Below are 17,259 nucleotides of genomic sequence, written 5' to 3' on the forward strand. Positions count from 1 at the left end.
CCTCCCCACTCACTCTCTCCAGCAGGTTCTCTTACCTGAATATCGATGCAGCTGTAGAGACAGAGAGAGAGAGAGAGAGGTGCTCTGAAGGGGGGAATCATTGAATGGTTCAGTGTTGCAGCAGAATCCTGTCGCCAGCCCAGAAAGAGGAGGTCCTGGTCCAGTGCTCCCAGCCATGAGGAGGAGTTATCCCAGCTCCACTGTGGGCTCTGTGCTGATTATCGATAAGCATCACGTCAGGCAGTGTGCCACAGGCAACATGAACAAAGGTGTCACGTGCCATCAGACAGGATCAAGGTACAACGGACCGGACCCACAGCTCCAACCACAACCAATGCGGTTGAAAGACAACACTTACATTAAGGAAACATCTTTTTTAACTTTACAAAAGAGTCAATAAAGTCATAGCGCAGAGTCAAGCCATCAAGTCCTCACCAATCGTTGCATCCAGTTACACGAATCCTACACTAATTCCACAGAACATTACAGCACAGACAGACCTTTCAGTCCTTCCAGTCTGTACCGAACTAATTTTCTCCCTAGTCCCACTGACCTCAACCCGGACTATATCCCTCCATACCCCGCCCACCCAAGGTTCAATTTATTGTCATGTAATAAACAGGGTCATATTACATGAAATTGCCTTTAAGACAGAGATTCACCATCAGCAGAATTTGCTTAAAGTGCCTCTTAGTCAGAGAAAGAGGAGGTAAAGAGAGTTTCTCTACCAGAGTCACCGAATGTTTGTGGATTCGCCTCCAGCACTCCTGCAGCCACACTGACTTCAGTCCAAGCCACTGGCAACCAAGCTCCAGATCAAACTTCTGATACAATTAGAAACCCTTCAGTGCTATCAGGATCACCTAGCATCTTGGTTCCGATACCTGGTACCCCTTCAGCCAGTTTCAAGCCAGTCTACAGGAGTCCGCAACCTGGTGTGAGTCCCTTGACCGCAGTCTCCAGCAGCCCACAGCCTCTCTAAGTTCCTCACCTCGCGTCACCAAAAGTCTGCTGCCTATGTGGGTCCTTCAGCCTCATAGCCCCTCACTGGTCAGCTGCTGAGGTCATAGTCCATTGGATTGTCTCCTCTGCTGCTCCTTCTCAGATAGGGGTCTTCTTCCCAGTTTTATGATGCCCTGCATGGGATTTTAAGTAAAACCACCGTTGACTCAATTTACAGGCCATTTAAAGCCTGTACAGAGTTGACAGAAGTCAGACTGGGTGGTTGAACCCCATGGGAGCACTGTTTCTCTGCTCCCTGCACCAGCGGCAGCTCTGCCATTACAGTAGATCTAGTAGCACCCTCAAAAACTGGCAGCTCATTCCACACTCCCACTGCTGACTGTGTGAAGAAGTTCCCCCTAAACATTTCCCCTTTAACCCTCAACACGTCCGCTTTACACTCTCCTGACACTCCTGGCAGATTCTGCTGCTCACCAACACAATGGGGCCCATTTTCAGTTTCCAATTAACCCACCAACTGGCATGTCTTTGAGATGTGGGAGTTAACCAGAGCACTTGCGACTCACAAGTGAGAGAATGTGCAACAGGGAGAACGTACAAACTACACCAAGACAAACTCCAAGGTCTGGATCAAGGTCGGCCTTTGTGTCCATTTGGGGGTGGGGGGAGACGGGGTGGCTAATCCCAGGCCTCGTTACACATTCTAACATAACATAACATAACATAACAATTACAGCACGGAAACAGGCCATTAGGCCCTTCTAGTCCGCACCGAACCAAACACCCCCTTCTAGTCCCACCTCCCTGCACAATGCCCATAACCCTCCATCTTCTTCTCATCCATATACCTGTCCAACCTTTTCTTAAATAATACAATTGACTCCGCCGCCACTATTTCTCCCGGAAGCTCATTCCACACGGCTACCACTCTCTGAGTAAAGAAGTTCCCCCTCATGTTACCTCTAAACCTCTGCCCCTTAATTCTTAACTCATGTCCTCTTGTTTTAATCTTTCCTCCTCTTAACGGAAATAGTCTATCCACATCCACTCTGTCTATCCCTTTCATAATCTTAAATACTTCTATCAAATCCCCTCTCAACCTTCTACGCTCCAAAGAATAAAGACCTAATCTGTCCAATCTCTCCCTATACTATTCTGCAGTTAGAACTTGCGGAGTTGCTCTATAAGAGAGGCTTATGTAGCATTCAAGCCATGGAACACATAGGAGAGGCAAGTCTTTGAACTCCATCCAAAGCCTGACCAGCTTTGATGTCTTTGGGCTGTAGGCACACAGGGATAAACCTACACAGTCACAGGGAGAACCTGCAAACTCCACAGAGGGAGCATCCAAGATCAGGAATGAACCTGGATGCTGGAGCTGGAAGCAGGAGAACACTCGAGAGCGTCATGAATGAAGATCCTTGTAATATTCCAAATGGGAATCTCCGTTTGGACACAGCCAGCTCCCATCAACAGCAATGTGAAGATCACAGGCTCACAGAAAGATACAGCACTGAATCAGGCTCTCCAGTGTTGATATGCTAATCCCAACATGCCCCATTTTATTCTCCTCAACCTCCTCTCCCAGGGTCTACCACTTACCTGCACACCAGTAACAAGAATACCAATGAGTGAATATTTGCATCAGAAATGGTGTTGAGGGATAAGAATAGGATCTTGGGCTAACTCATTCATGTCCTTGAGAAGTGACTCAGATCTCTATATGCCCACTTCACAAGATGACAGGACCTTACAGAACAATGTAGCACAGAACAGGCCCTTTGACCCTCAATGTTGTGCCAACCCATATCCCTTCTTTAAAAAAAAGTACTAAACCCTTCCTACCTCATAACCCTCTTTTCCTTCAATCCATGTGCCTAAGAGTCTCTTAAATGCCCCCAATGTTTCAGCCTCCACTACTATCCCTGGGAAGGCATTCCAGGCACCCACAACTCTCTGTTTAAAAAACTTACACTTGATGTCTTCCCTAAACTTCTCTCCCTTCATTTTGTTCAGACATCCTCTGGTGTTTGTTGATCCTGCCCCAGAAAACAGGTGCTGGCTGTTCACCCGGCTCGAAGGGCTGAATGACCTACTCCTGCTCCTATCTTCTATGTTTCTATCTATGCCCCTCATAACCCTGTTGACCCCTAACAAATCTCCTCTCATCCTTCCCAAGTCCCAACTCTGCTAACCTTGCCTCATAAGACTTGTTTCCCAATCCAGGAAGAATCCTGGTAAATCTCCTTTGCCCCCTCTTCATAGCTTCCACATCCTTCCTATAATGGTGATCAGAACTGAACACAATATTCGAATTGTGGCCTTACCAGAGATTTGTAGTGTTGTAGCATGACCTCTACTCCTGAATTCAATCCCCCATTAATTAAGTCCTGCATCCCATTGACCTTCTTAACTATCATCTTCATAGACTGCCAAAAGGATGGCATTTTTTGATGATGTGGGACTCTCTGAGCACAGTACTGAGGGTCAGCGTACCTTCATTGTGCTCTGACGTCTGGGTTCTGGATGCACGACTCTTGAATCACTGCTGGACCATGGAACGCATTATGGAGGAGCTTGTGGGATCAAACTCAGCTTGGAGGCGTTGAACTGCCTCAGGATGGGAGGTCAATAATTAGACAATGAAGATTTTGGGCTGGTCACAAAAATCACCTCAAAATTTTCCTTCATGTACCTTTTTTTAAGATAGAACCAATTTTTGTGATTTGCTGTCATATCAAAGCAAACAAAACCACGAAGTGCAACATATCGTTGAAAATTAATTTTCTGCATTTGCTCTTGGTGTAGTCAGTGGTTTCATCAGGAACATGGAAAAGTGGGATCAGGGCAACTGGAATCCAACAACGCTGGCCGCCTATTGTTGGACACTGACAGGAGAGGCATCAGATGCTGAGTACAAATGAAAATAAGCAGCAAAACATCTTTAGGTCATTTCAACTACGCAATGTGCTAGCATCATTATGTGATTAAACGTTAAATTCAATAAAAACTAATTTAATGTTTCTCCAACTTATGACATGATACAGCAAATCTGAAATTATCTTTGCATTCAGCTTGAAGTTTTCTATCATAATCCTATTTTTTTCAGGAAGCAAACTTTAAAAAATAAGATTTTTGTCCAGTGTTGTATGGAATTTTCATCATTTCAGAAAGGCTTGGCTGGAATATGGCCAACACTTTAAAAGCTCCTGATGCAGATGAATCAGGGTGCACAACTGGGCACTATGAATTTGACCTTCATCTGGGAAGCATTGTTTCCCACAGGGTCATGTGTAATGTTTTCCAGATGCCTGACTTGGTGTGTTCAGCCTTTCCTTTAGACCCTCTGCTTGGAAAGATGAGAAGACAAAGTGGCTCAATTTGGAGTTGGAATGAGGGGGGGGGGGTGTCAGAAATGGTGGGGAGGAAGGTGGGTGGGGAAGCAAAGTAAGAGAGAGGAGGTTGGCATGGAAAATAAGGGAGAAGGATTGGGGGTGAGATTAAGCTGCCAGGGGTTAAGGGGTAGAAGAGAGTGGTAAAATCCTCCTTCTGCTATCAGCATTATTGAAGGCTGGGCCTCCTGAAAGTGAACACTATTCAGATCATTTTCCCTGGATAATAAGGCCAAACTGTGGGTGGGGGGGGGGGGGTGGGGGGTGGGGGGTGGGAGGTTGCACAGCTGTTGACATCATTTAGGTGAGCTGGAAGCGAGCAAAATAACACAGGGACATACAAAAATCATGCAGCTGAATTCCACTCATAGTTAGCAATTAATATCAACTCTTCCAAAACTGGTTCTGGCTACATATCTCAGACCAATGCCAGCTGGTGTTGCTCAAGCAAATTTCTCTTCATTCACAGCAGCCGCCAGATGGCAGCAGAGCCCCAAGGACCCCCACACTTGAATGACTTGCATGATCCAGAATCAACATTCTGCTAGGGGAAAAAAGTCTTCTGGAGGAACTCAGCATTTGTGGGGGGAAAGGAATTTTGATAGTGGTGACTGAGCAAGGGTGTTGGCTTAAAATTAATGCTGCAAATGAAAGTCACCATTACAAATATGTCCATGCTTCCTGTTCCAGTGTCTCAGCCATAAGAGTAAACTACATTGAGCTTGACATATTATGCCTTGTCTTCATAGTTGATCTCTACTTACCATAACCTTTTCTATGAGCTTATGTTTGTCATGCAAACACATGCAGTTAGAGTTATATGTATGGAACGGACATTTAAAACAAAATGTTTGTCCCAAGACCACATGAGGTTTTGAAGTTCCATCAAAGTATGGTATCAGCTTTTTAATTTCAGATTGTCTCCCAGAAATGGCAAAACTTCTGTGCTTTGCACCTTAAGTTAAAACATTGATGTGGGTTTAAACCAACTGTAAAGATAAGACATTGAAGAAGGTGTCAGGTTGTGTCAATTTGAGTGGCACAGTTAACATAGCAGTTAGCGTATGCTATTACAGCGCCAGTGACCGGGGTTAGAATCTGGTGGTGTCGGTAAGGAGTAAAACATTAAAGTCTGCAGTAAAAACACAAAGCTGGAGACACTCAGCCCATCAATGTTCAGTGTAGCAAAGATAAAGATACACAAGTTTCAGGTTTGAGCCCTTCATCAAGGTATGAACAAAATGTATCCAGGCGCCTGAGGTTTGTTCATAGGTTGATGAAGGGTCCAAGCTGAAACAATGGTTTTATATCCTTATCTTTGCTACATAAAGTACATTGTTTGACGGGCTGAGTTTCTCCAGCATTGTGTTTTTACCCTAACTCTAAGTAGTTTGTACTTTCTCCTCGTGTGTTTACTCCGGCTGCTCTGGTTTCCTCACACCCTTCAAAAATATTCGGGGATTGTAGGCTAATTCAGTGTAATTCTTCAAAGTACTTAATCTATTGGACACATCAGTATGAGGTGTTGCCTCAAAAAGGCAGCCAACATCATAAAGGACGTCCATCACTCTGGTCACAATCTCTTCTCACTGCTGCCTTCCGGCAGTAGGTACATAAGCCTTAAGTTCAGGTTGTCTAGGTTCAAGAACAGTTTCTTGCCAACAGCTCTGCTCCAACACCACAAAAGGACTTTTTACACGACTGCTTTTGATGTCGACTTGGCATTGTCTTAAGATTAAGTCATTTTGGGCACAAATTAAAGCATTTCTGGAGAAAGAGTTAAAGGTTAAACTTCCACTGCAAGTCTCTTATTTTGGACTAGGATTACTGTAAATATTTATTATCTATCTTATTGTGTTTTAAAATAAAATTCAAATAAGTTTACAATTTTTTTTTACAATACATATTTGGTTGCAACAAGTTGTCCAATGTACATTTGCAATTTGCAAATATACATTGTACATAGTCATTATCAAATCACAACTAAAATAAATATATCTTGTACCCCTATGCCTGCCTACATTTTGCTCAAGCCTGAAACGTTGGTAATGTATCTTTTTGAATATTTTATTTAAAAATTTAAAACCACAATACACTCAATTAATAATGAATTTTATATATATGTATATAGAAACATATGGTGTATAGCCTAATCTCTCCCTCCTTCCCAAGTACCCCTTAGAAAGGAGATTATCAAGAAAATATTTTGATTCAAATCAACCACCATGAAACCAAAAACCACCATCAGGTTGAACTACTGAGAATTTAAATTTTCATACCAACATGTTGTAATTTAAGTGCTTCACATTTTCAAAAAGAAGTGATATTTATCACGTAAACTATAATTTATTTTTTCAAGAGGAATACAAGATGTTCTATCAGTATGCCACCTCTGCATCCCAAATCCACATCAGACTTCCATGTAATAGCTACACATTTCCTTGAAACAGCTAAAACCAGTTGTAAAAATTAAATTCGATACATGGTCAACCTTAATTTTAAATTTTAATATTTCCCAACAAAAATAACATTGGATCCAGTAGAAGTTTAACCTTTAACACTTTCTCCAGAAATGTTTTAATTTGTGCCCAAAATGACTTAACCTTAAGACACTGCCACGTAGAGTGAAAAAAAGAACCTATCTCTTTGATATCAAGAGCATAACTCTGAAGAAATTAAATTAAATCATTTTAATTTTTGAGGTGTTAAATATAATTGATGTAAAAAATTAGATTGTACTAATCTATATCTTATATTAATAATTTTAGTCATATTATCTTTACCTATCATTTGGTTAAGTGTCTTTATCTTTGCTTTATAAAGGACACTGACCTGCTGAGTTTCTCCAGCATTGTGTTTCTACTTCAATCACAGTGACTGCAGACTTTCATGTTTTACCCCTGTGGGTGAAAATTTTCCACCCACAGAATTTAGCAAGTATGAGAAAGAAAGGAGAGGGAATGTTGGAAACTAATTAGCCCATAGTCAGATTGGTGATACCGATGGATTTTTATCATTAAAGACTTGGCTGTAATTACTTAATTTTACAACACAGAAGCAGAATCTTTGCCTCCCACTATGTCCACATTGCCCATAATGTACCAGTCTATACTAATCCCATTGAACAATATCCTTCTAGGCCTTGCTGACTGAGGTGTTCATCTACCCAGCAGTGTGTCCAGGTTCCAATCAGGTGCAGAAGGGGTTCACCATGATGTTACTGGGATTTCAGGGCTCAAGTTCTATGGAGAGAATGGATAGGTTGGGTCTTCATTCCCTGAAATGTAGGCGGCAGAGAAGTGATCTGACAGAGGCTCACACAATCAGGAGTGGGATGTATAAAGTGAGTGCTCACACGAAGAGGGCACAGATTTAGGGCAAAGAAGGGAGAGATTTAGGAGGGATCCAAAGGGCAGCCTGTTCCCCCAGACGGTGGTTGGTATTTGGAACAAGCTGCCAGAAGAAACTGGTTCGATCTGACATTCAAAAGACATTTGATCAAAGGTGTGGATGGGAAGAATTCAGAAACATATGTGCCAAATGAGATGAGCCCAGAATGCCACCTTGGCCAGTATCCTCCTCAGATCTCTAAACCTTTGGCCCCCAACCCTAAACTTGCACCCTCAGGTTTGAGATATCTCTGCAATGGGGACACATTCCCTACCACCTACTCTATCGATGCCTCTCACAATTTTGTGTACCTCGAAAGGGCCTCCCTCAGCATGGGGAAAAAAACATCGAGCCAATGCAGTCTCTGTAATCTCTGACCCAGGTAGCAGACTATTAATGTGTTGGACTTAGAAATTTGGAAAAGTACACTGTGAAAGGACTGGATGGGTGAGAGTTTGTGAAATGTGTGCAAGATAGTTTTTTACAACAATATGTAGAGGTGCCGACCAGAGAAGGAGCAGTGTTAGATCTACTGTTGGCAAATGGGATGGGTCAAGTGACGGAGGTTAGTGTTGGCGAGCACTTCGGGTCCAGTGATCATAATGCCATCAGCTTCAATGTCATTATGGAAAGAGAGAAGTCAGGGCCAAGGGTTGAGGTTTTTGATTGGGGAAAAGCTAGATTTGAGGAGATGCGAAAGGACTTGCAGGGTGTGCATTGGGACAATTTGTTTTATGGGCAGGATGTAGTAGAGAGATGGAAGTCTTTTAAAGATCAGATTTTGAGAGTGCAAAAGCTTGATGTTCCTGTTAGGTTAAAAGGAGGGGCAAAAGGTTGGAGAGAGCCGTGGTTTTCAAGGAATATTGGAAACTTGGTTTGAAGAAAAAGGGAGGCGTACATTAGATATAAGAAGCATGGAGTTAAGGAGATGTTTGAAAGATACATTGAATGTAAGAGGAATCTTAAGAGAGGAATTAGGAAAGCTAAAAGTAGGTACGAGGAAACTATGGCAAGCGGGGTGAAAACTAATCCAAAAGAGTTCTACAAATATGTTAATGGTAAGAGGAAAGCTAGAGACAAAATTGGTCCCTTAGAAAATCAGAGCGGAAAACTGTGTGTGGAGCCTAGAGAAATGGGGGAGATATTGAACAGTTTCTTTCCTTCGGTATTCACTAAGGAGAAGGATATTGGGAGATGTGAGATAAAAAAAAGCAAATTGGGTAAATATGGGGAATATAGAGATTACAAAAGGTGTAGTTTTAAGGCTTTTGAAGAATATAAAGGTGGATAAGTCTCCGGGACCAGACGGGATCTTCCCCAGGACATTGAGAGAAGTGAAGGAGGAAATAGCAGAGGCTCTGGCGGTAATTTTCCAAATGTCATTAGATATGGGGATAGTGCCGGAGGATTGGCGCATTGCGCATGTGGTTCCGTTATTTAAAAAGGGTTCAAGGAGGAAGCCTGGCAACTATCGGCCTGTAAGTTTGACGTCTGTGGTAGGTAAATTAATGGAGAAAATTCTTAGAGATAGTACTTATATACATCTGGATAGACAGGGTCTGATCAGGAGCACTCAACATGGATTTGTGGGAGGAAGGTCATGTTTGACCAATCTGATTGAATTTTTTGAAGAGGTGACTAGGAATGTGGATGAGGGTAGCGCAGTGGATGTTGTCTATATGGACTTCAGTAAGGCCTTCGATAAGGTACCACATGGAAGGTTAGTTAGGAAGGTGCAGTCTTTAGGTATAAACTTTGAGATAGTCAAATGGATTAAACATTGGCTGAAAGGGAGAGGCCAGAGAGTGGTAGTGGATAATTGTCTGTCAGGTTGGAGGCCGGTGACCAGTGGTGTGCCTCAAGGATCTGTATTGGGCCCATTGTTGTTCGTTATATACATTAATGATCTAGATGATGGGGTGGTGAATTGGATTAGTAAATATGCAGACGATACTAAGATAGGTGGAATAGTGGATAATGAAGAAGGTTTTCATGGATTGCAGAGGGATTTGGGCTGCTTAGAAAAGTGGGCTGAAAAATGGCAGATGGAATTTAATGCTGATAAATGTGAGGTGCTTCATTTTGGTATGAAGAATCAGAATAGGACATACATGGTAAATGGGAGAGCATTGATGAATACAGAAGAGCAGAAAGATTTAGGAGTAACGGTACATCGTTCCCTGAAGGTAGAAACTCACGTGAATAGGGTGGTGAAGAAGGCTTTTAGTATGCTGGCCTTTATCAATCATTGCATGGAATATAGGAGTTGGGAGGTGATGTTGAGATTGTATAAGACGTTGGTGCGGCCTAATTTGGAGTTCTGTGTGCAGTTCTGGTCGCCTAATTATAGGAAGGATATAAACAGAGTGGAGAGAGTGCAGAGAAGGTTTACCAGAATGTTACCTGGGTTTAAGCATCTAGAGTATAGGGAGAGATTGGACAGATTAGGTCTTTATTCTTTGGAGCGTAGAAGGTTGAGAGGGGATTTGATAGAAGTATTTAAGATTATGAAAGGGATAGACAGAGTGGATGTGGATAGACTATTTCCGTTAAGAGGAGGAAAGATTAAAACAAGAGGACATGAGTTAAGAATTAAGGGGCAGAGGTTTAGAGGTAACATGAGGGGGAACTTCTTTACTCAGAGAGTGGTAGCCGTGTGGAATGAGCTTCCAGGAGAAATAGTGGCGGCGGAGTCAATTGTATTATTTAAGAAAAGGTTGGACAGGTATATGGATGAGAAGAAGATGGAGGGTTATGGGCATTGTGCAGGGAAGTGGGACTAGAAAGGGGTGTTTGGTTCGGTGTGGACTAGAAGGGCCTAATGGCCTGTTTCCGTGCTGTAATTGTTATGTTATGTTATGTTAATATTAGGAAGAGCCAGTGATATTTTATTTAACATGCCTGATAGGTTATTTTGTCTATTTAACCAGCCCGCAACAAGGGATCAGTGATGTGGTATGTTTGATATCCCATAAATGTCACACAAGATTAAGCCTCCTTGGATTATAGCAATATATTAACATGAGTTGAGAGTGAGTTTAAAAATCAATTAACAAGCAGAGTGAGAAACAATCCATTTCAGGATTATGATGAGCTTCAAATGGAGTGTTGCAAGGATGAGTTCTTGGGCCGCAGCTATGAAATATTTAAGAAAGTCATGGATTCATAAAGCATTGAAACGGGATCTGGCTGACTTGAGACACACAAGGCATGACATAGGCTGGATTCTGGAGCAATGAACAATTCATTTTTAAAAAATTTAAATTTACACATACAGGATGGCAACAGGCCATTTTGACCCACGAGCATGTGCTGTCCAATTACACCCAATTAACCTACAACCCCCCCCAATACATTTCAAACAGTGGGACGAAACCGGAGCCCCTGGGGAAAAACTCACTCAGACATGGGGAGAACGTCCAAACTCCTCACAGACTGCGAGGGATTCTAACCCAGGTCCCGGTCACTGGAATTCCAATGGTGTTGCATTAACCGCTATGCTAACTATGCCACCCCAATTTGCTGGAGTAACTCAGTGGGTTGAGCAGCATCAGTGGGAGATAAAAAATGGTCAATGTTTCAGGGCAGAACCCTTCATCAAGACCTTGGTCAAGAGTAGGGTTGATAGAGCAAGTAATAGAGATGGGGAAGGGAGAGGGGAAAGAGAGAAAGTATAATAAAGTGAGGGTAGTAGACAGAAGGAGAGTTATAGAGGAGAGAAAGGAAAATATAAAGAGCAATCGAGTGAGGATGATTGAAAGTGAGAATAGAGGGGAGACTGGGGGAGGGGGAGAGAGAGAGAAAGGTGGAAAGAGAGAGATAGAGAGGGAGGGTTGGGGGAGGAGGAGGAAGGGAGAGAAACTAAGCAAATCAATGAAAACTAACCAGAGAAGTGTGTGGGTATGACAACGGCTCTGAATACGCTTATCACTCCTGTTCGGCTCCGAATCATGGGTCCTCTACCGGCACCACCTACGGCTTCTAGAACGCTTCCACCAGCGTTGTCTCCGCTCCATCCTCAACATCCATTGGAGCGCTTTCATCCCTAACGTCGAAGTACTCGAGATGGCAGAGGTCGACAGCATCGAGTCCACGCTGCTGAAGATCCAGCTGCGCTGGATGGGTCACGTCTCCAGAATAGAGGACCATCGCCTTCCCAAGATCGTGTTATATGGCGAGCTCTCCACTGGCCACCGTGACAGAGGTGCACCAAAGAAAAGGTACAAGGACTGCCTAAAGAAATCTCTTGGTGCCTGCCACATTGACCACCGCCAGTGGGCTGATAACGCCTCAAACCGTGCATCTTGGCGCCTCACAGTTTGGCGGGCAGCAACCTCCTTTGAAGAAGACCGCAGAGCCCACCTCACTGACAAAAGGCAAAGGAGGAAAAACCCAACACCCAACCCCAACCAACCAATTTTCCCCTGCAGCTGCTGCAACCGTGTCTGCCTGTCCCGCATCGGACTTGTCAGCCACAAACGAGCCTGCAGCTGACGTGGACTTTTTACCCCCTCCATAAATCTTCGTCCGCTAAGCCAAGCCAAAGAAAAAAGAACCAGAGAAGGCAGCATCCAGAGGTTTGAACGGGTGAGCTCATCAATTTGTACTCGGTATGGGGACAGCTTCCTCTGCACATTCCCCACCATATGTTAATTTGAGCTGTCACTCGTCAACCTCACTCACAACTACTGGCCTCTGTCCACTTGACACTTCACATCAAGACTCCGTGTGCTTCCAGATGCAAAATGTTGACCGTGCCTTCTGCCTGATCTACAGAGTTCCTCCTGCAGTTACTCTTTGGCTCGAGGAGTTTAGGCCTTTCTGTTCCTGTTCACCAACATCGTGCCTTCCTTCCACTTTGCAAAGATGTACAAAATGAGTCAGTTAATTGGTCACGAGGGTTTATTTGAGCTTGTGGGTTGGAAGGACCTGTTTCCATGCTGTATCTCCTAATTTAAAAAAAAATATTTTCAGTGCATCTCAGGACACCTGATAGTAATAAATAAGAGTAAAACACAAAAATCTGCAGTGATTGAAGTGAAAACACAATTTCTGAGAAACTCAGCAAGTCAAACAGTATACTCCATATAGCAAAGATAAATGTGGGTTCCGTATCTTTATCTTTGGTATATAAAGTACACGGTTTGTCCTCCTGAATTAATTTAAAAAAAAATTAGACATACAGCATGGTAACAGGCCATTTCAGATCACAATATCAGAAGGTGGTGGCACTGACAGGGGAACTGTGGTGGCAGCGCTGCTACTGGTGCGGAGCTGCAGGGAGTGCGGAGCAGAGATTCAGCACACTCTCGGGGTCTAGCCTCCCAGTCGACTGCTGTCAGCTCCGCACAGGCTTTGAACAACCTGTTGAGGGTGCTGATGGTAGTGTTAGTTGACATCCCACGGCGCCTATTAATCAGCAGCACCCATGAGGGGCTGCAGACTCCGGGGAAGAGGAGGGCTTGGGCAGTGCACACACTGTCTGAGAGGGACAAGTGGAGGGGACGACCCACAGTACGGTGACCATGGCATACCACCAGTGATGGGGTTCTGCAGCTGAGTGACCAGTGCATGTGGCGGGCTGCTGGCGACTTGAGGCAAAGAACCTGGAAGCTGAGTGCTGCTGGAAACTGGATGGAGGGGTACCAGGTATCGGAACTGGGATGCAAGGAGGTGCTGAGGGCGGTGAAGGGTTCCTGACCATGTTGGGAGGTTCAGATCTGGAGCTCGGGCTGCCCATGGTTTGGACTGGACTCTGTGTGGCTGTGGAAGCACTGGAGGCTGGAGGCGAATCTACAGACACTCGGTGACTCGGGGGGGGGGGGGGGGGAACACTCTCTTTTGCTTCTCTCCCTCTGACTGTAAGAGGCACTTAGGGAATTCCTGCCAGTGGTGAATCTGTCTATCTTGCAGCAGGCAAAAAGAAATTTCATGTAATATGACACTTTTATTGAACCTTGAATCTTGAGTCCGTATCGCCCAATTTACACCCAATTAACCTATAACCCTGGTATATTTCGACCAGTGGGAGGAAACAGGAGCCCCTGGATAAACTCCACGCAGACCAGGGAGAATGTACAAACTCCTTACAGGCAGCGCAGGATTCAAACCCCGGTCCCAATCACTGGTGCTGTAAAGGCATTGCACTAATAACTAGTAGTAAATAAATCTAAATCTAACTTTTAAAAGGTGCTTTTACAGGAACTCCTATGGGAAAGGTATAGAGGGATTTGGGCTAATTTAGGCAGATGGAATTAGTGATGATTGACATCTGTGTCAACGCGGATAAGATGAAACAAAAGTCTGAGTTTGTTGTTAAGGAGTCTGATGGTGGAAGGGTAGCAACTGTTCCTGAACCTGGTGATGTGAGTTCGATAACCACAATGCTATGGAGTCCCTGAAGTCTATTTTAAGCCCACACAAACATGATGGACTGAATGGCCTCCGTAGAACCATGGAACACAACACACAAAACTGGCCCTTTGTCCCGTCTAGTCTGCGCCAAACTATTTATCCATCTAGTCATTGACTTCCACCCAGGTCCTATCCCCTCTCATTCCTGTCATTAACCAATCTTTTCTTAAATGTTGAAATCTCAATCCATCTGTGCTGTGAATTTCCTCTCATCCATTGACCTGGCAGCAGTGGTGCTGGGTGGACATGCAACTGAGTGTGAACAACAGACGCAACCTTTCCAGGAATGCTTACCCGCCAAGTAAAAACACTCTATGGTTACCCAGCACAGGCACAACGGAATGAATGGCCTCCTTCCATCCTGTGGAATTCCATGATATAATGTTGAAAGATTTAGTTGGGCAGCACCATGATTATGTCAGGTTCAACTATTTTGTTCTTTCCATTAACTGTAAATATAAATCAAGTACTATAAGTTTTATTGTGTTGGCACCAAATTGACTTTGCTCATTAAATATCGCTGGAACTTGTAACTCTTGAGAACTTGCTAAAGTGGTTACAAAGCAACAAATGTGATGCTCTGACACCTCTGGGCCAGTCCTTGAAGCCAACAAGCCAAAACACGAATAAATTGTGGAAGGAATTTGGAATGCTTTGAAAATCTGCCTTGCAGAGAGCACAAGCTGTCAACCCAAACAGAAGGAGACATATATAGTAAAGTTTTGCACATGTTGTTTGCCTACAAAAGGGCTCCCTCAATGTTGATTTTAATTCTTCACAGCTTGTGGAAGGTTGCCAAGCAGCTTGTTTCTGCATATGGCCATTATGTCCATGAGTGAGATGTGCCTCTGGGCATCAGCAACATTGACCAATATGCCCCCTTCAAAGGTGCTTTCAAGTGGATTCCAGATGCCTTGCATTTAAATAATCTTCTTCCATAGATCTTTCTCTCCTGGGCATGTAATCATCAATACTGTGTAATAATTGACCCCTTCCTTTTTTTTTGGCCACAAAATTAGGTATTTTTGTATGACCCACATAAAAGTCAACTTTTATTTTTGGCCCTGACCACCCACCTTCTGAGCTTACAACGCCTGACCACAGACCCTTGCCCTGGGCGTCCTCCCACCAGAACTCCCGAGGCCCCGATAGCAGGCCCTCGCCTTGCCCACCCATTGAGTTCCCGGCACCCTGAATGCGGACCATCACCCCAGCTGCCCACCCACAGAGCTTCTCACACTCCAACTGCAGACCCTTACCTTGGCCACCCACCCACCCACCAGAGCTTCCAACACCCTGACTACTGACTCTGTCCTTGGCTCCATCCACCTCCCATCTGAACTCCCGATGCCCCACCCATCTGAGTTCCCGATGTGTTGAACGACGCAAGTACTTACCAAGGTCAAAAGTATGACCTGTGTAAAAGAGACCACCCACCCCCCCATAAATTTGACCTGAAATATTAATCTAAAAAATGTGTCAATTACACGAGTATATACAATTGCAAGGGCCAATGGGGATCCCAGTAGAAGATGCAAAGACAATATATACCATGAGGAACAAACCAGACTGAGGACAAATCAGCCCCTTTTCACACTGGTCCTTCGTTCCATTTTTTTCCGTCTTCACTGACCTTGACTTTTGAGCTACATATTGAGTCAAGACACTGCAACTCCAGAAATTACAGATCCATGTTTTCCTTCTGTTGCTCACTCCTAGATGCCCCAGGATGCTGTGGTAGGGCACATCTTGCTCTGTTGCATTCTAGTGAATTTGGCACTTCACAATAAGCAGGGAATGGCGAAGAAAATCTTTGTCCTAGCGTGTGATGAACTTATGGAATTCTCTACTACAGAAAACAGCTACAGCTAAACCATTAAATATATTCCAGGAGGAGTTGGATCTTTAATTTATTTTTTTAAATAGAGATACAGCATGGTAACAGGCGCCTCCGGCCCATGTGACCAATTCACCCATCGTTTTTGGAATGTGGGAGGAAATGGTAGCACCCAATGGAAACTCGCAGAGACACAGGGAGAATGTAAAAACTCCTTATAGACAGCAGCAGATTTGAACCTGGATCGCTAACATTGTAATAATGTTACACTAACTGTTATGTGCTAGAAGGTGCAAGGAACATTGGACAACGAAGATTTTGCTTCCTGAACACTTTTGGGTGTATTTTAAGGATTTTGGGCTGCTGATCACAAAAATCACACTAAATTTTTCCTAACACGTACCGTTTATTAGATATAACCTATTATTGTGATTTCCTGTCATATTTTAAGTCTACTTCAAGCCTACAAAACCACGAAGTGCAACATGTCATTGAAAATTCATTTTCTGTACTTGCTCTTGAACGTCTTCCCTGCTGATCTTGGTGAAGTCAGCGATGAACATGGTGAAAAGTTTCACCAGGACATTGTGACCATGGAAAAGCAGTATCAGGGCAACTAGAATCCATCAATGCCGGCCGACTTTTGTTGGACACTGACACGAGAGGCATCAGATGTTGAGTACAAATGAAATTCAGTGGCAAAACATTTTTAGGTCAGTTGAACTCAAGCAATGTGTCAGCATCATTATGTGATTAAACATGCTAAATCCAATCAATGTTAATGTTTCTCCAACTTTCTACATGATAGAGCAAATCTGAAATTATCCTTGAGTTCAGCTTGAAGTTCACTTTTAATTTTAAAATTTGAAAAAATTTAGACGAAGTACGGTTACAGGGCCTTTCAGCCCATGTGCCTGTGCCGCCCAAATACACCCAATTGATCTACAACCCGACACATTTTGAATGGTGGGAGGAAACTGGACCCCCCCACAGGAAACCCTTGTAGCCCAGGTAGAACGAACAAGCTCCTTGCAGACAGTGCCAGATTTGAACCCCGGTTCCAGTTGCAGACGCTATAACAACATTGTGCTAAGTGCTACACTAACTGTGCTGCCCTATCGTCTATCATTTCATAATCCCCAATTTTTTTTCAGGCATGTTGTCCAGTGAAATTTAGAGAGAAATCTGGAGAAGGGTATTGATTAGGTGATCAACCTTGATTATATTGAATGGCAGAGCAGGGCAATGGATTGAATGGCCTAC

General features: G+C 43.8%; 1 protein-coding gene across 5 annotated transcripts in view; it reads right to left on the reverse strand.

The window, feature by feature from the left end:
* The window catches only part of LOC138754187 (electrogenic sodium bicarbonate cotransporter 4-like), a 228,351-nt gene that overhangs the window by 123,209 nt on the left and 87,883 nt on the right, over positions 1-17,259 (reverse strand). The window contains exon 1 of one of the 5 annotated variants that reach the window (XM_069918078.1): positions 36-504. The exons of the other annotated variants lie outside the window; for them this stretch is intronic. The gene's annotated coding sequence lies outside the window, so the exon portion shown is untranslated. Of the gene's footprint in view, positions 1-35; positions 505-17,259 lie in introns of those variants that run through there. 5 annotated transcript variants of the gene reach the window in all.

This window comes from Narcine bancroftii, chromosome 2 (genome assembly GCF_036971445.1).
Source record: "Narcine bancroftii isolate sNarBan1 chromosome 2, sNarBan1.hap1, whole genome shotgun sequence".
NCBI lineage: Eukaryota > Metazoa > Chordata > Chondrichthyes > Torpediniformes > Narcinidae > Narcine > Narcine bancroftii.